The sequence below is a fragment of the Oncorhynchus keta genome, unplaced genomic scaffold, assembly GCF_023373465.1.
Source record: "Oncorhynchus keta strain PuntledgeMale-10-30-2019 unplaced genomic scaffold, Oket_V2 Un_contig_8871_pilon_pilon, whole genome shotgun sequence".
Taxonomy (NCBI): domain Eukaryota; kingdom Metazoa; phylum Chordata; class Actinopteri; order Salmoniformes; family Salmonidae; genus Oncorhynchus; species Oncorhynchus keta.
Window position 1 is genome coordinate 9,067 of NW_026290278.1, and position 2,318 is coordinate 11,384.

Here is a 2,318-nt window from a genome sequence, read left to right on the forward strand (position 1 = left end):
TGGGCCTGCTTCCAGAACGGCACCGTTATCCCTGTAATCCACTAGTTCTGACCAGATTCCTCTAGTCTACCAAGGCTGACAGGGCTGGGCCTGCTTCCAGAACGGCACCGTTATCCCTGTAATCCACTAGTTCTGACCAGATTCCTCTAGTCTACCAAGGCTGACAGGGCTGGGCCTGCTTCCAGAACGGCACCGTTATCCCTGTAATCCACTAGTTCTGACCAGATTCCTCTAGTCTACCAAGGCTGACAGGGCTGGACCTGCTTCCAGAACGGCACCGTTATCCCTGTAATCCACTAGTTCTGACCAGATTCCTCTAGTCTACCAAGGCTGACAGGGCTGGGCCTGCTTCCAGAACGGCACCGTTATCCCTGTAATCCACTAGTTCTGACCAGATTCCTCTAGTCTGCCAAGGCTGACAGGGCTGGGCCTGCTTCCAGAACGGCACCGTTATCCCTGTAATCCACTAGTTCTGACCAGATTCCTCTAGTCTACCAAGGCTGACAGGGCTGGGCCTGCTTCCAGAACGGCACCGTTATCCCTGTAATCCACTAGTTCTGACCAGATTCCTCTAGTCTACCAAGGCTGACAGGGCTGGGCCTGCTTCCAGAACGGCACCGTTATCCCTGTAATCCACTAGTTCTGACCAGATTCCTCTACTCTGCCAAGGCTGACAGGGCTGGGCCTGCTTCCAGAACGGCACCGTTATCCCTGTAATCCACTAGTTCTGACCAGATTCCTCTAGTCTACCAAGGCTGACAGGGCTGGACCTGCTTCCAGAACGGCACCGTTATCCCTGTAATCCACTAGTTCTGACCAGATTCCTCTAGTCTACCAAGGCTGACAGGGCTGGGCCTGCTTCCAGAACGGCACCGTTATCCCTGTAATCCACTAGTTCTGACCAGATTCCTCTAGTCTACCAAGGCTGACAGGGCTGGGCCTGCTTCCAGAACGGCACCGTTATCCCTGTAATCCACTAGTTCTGACCAGATTCCTCTAGTCTACCAAGGCTGACAGGGCTGGGCCTGCTTCCAGAACGGCACCGTTATCCCTGTAATCCACTAGTTCTGACCAGATTCCTCTAGTCTACCAGGGCTGACAGGGCTGGGCCTGCTTCCAGAACGGCACCGTTATCCCTGTAATCCACTAGTTCTGACCAGATTCCTCTAGTCTACCAAGGCTGACAGGGCTGGGCCTGCTTCCAGAACGGCACCGTTATCCCTGTAATCCACTAGTTCTGACCAGATTCCTCTAGTCTACCAAGGCTGACAGGGCTGGGCCTGCTTCCAGAACGGCACCGTTATCCCTGTAATCCACTAGTTCTGACCAGATTCCTCTAGTCTACCAAGGCTGACAGGGCTGGGCCTGCTTCCAGAACGGCACCGTTATCCCTGTAATCCACTAGTTCTGACCAGATTCCTCTAGTCTACCAAGGCTGACAGGGCTGGGCCTGCTTCCAGAACGGCACCGTTATCCCTGTAATCCACTAGTTCTGACCAGATTCCTCTAGTCTACCAAGGCTGACAGGGCTGGGCCTGCTTCCAGAACGGCACCGTTATCCCTGTAATCCACTAGTTCTGACCAGATTCCTCTACTCTGCCAAGGCTGACAGGGCTGGGCCTGCTTCCAGAACGGCACCGTTATCCCTGTAATCCACTAGTTCTGACCAGATTCCTCTAGTCTACCAAGGCTGACAGGGCTGGGCCTGCTTCCAGAACGGCACCGTTATCCCTGTAATCCACTAGTTCTGACCAGATTCCTCTAGTCTACCAAGGCTGACAGGGCTGGGCCTTCTTCCAGAACGGCACCGTTATCCCTGTAATCCACTAGTTCTGACCAGATTCCTCTAGTCTACCAAGGCTGACAGGGCTGGGCCTGCTTCCAGAACGGCACCGTTATCCCTGTAATCCACTAGTTCTGACCAGATTCCTCTAGTCTACCAAGGCTGACAGGGCTGGGCCTGCTTCCAGAACGGCACCGTTATCCCTGTAATCCACTAGTTCTGACCAGATTCCTCTAGTCTACCAAGGCTGACAGGGCTGGGCCTGCTTCCAGAACGGCACCGTTATCCCTGTAATCCACTAGTTCTGACCAGATTCCTCTAGTCTACCAAGGCTGACAGGGCTGGGCCTGCTTCCAGAACGGCACCGTTATCCCTGTAATCCACTAGTTCTGACCAGATTCCTCTACCCTGCCAAGGCGGACAGGGCTGGGCCTGCTTCCAGAACGGCACCGTTATCCCTGTAATCCACTAGTTCTGACCAGATGCCTCAGAGAGACATACAGTAGGGACACATTCTGTGACGGACACATTCCAT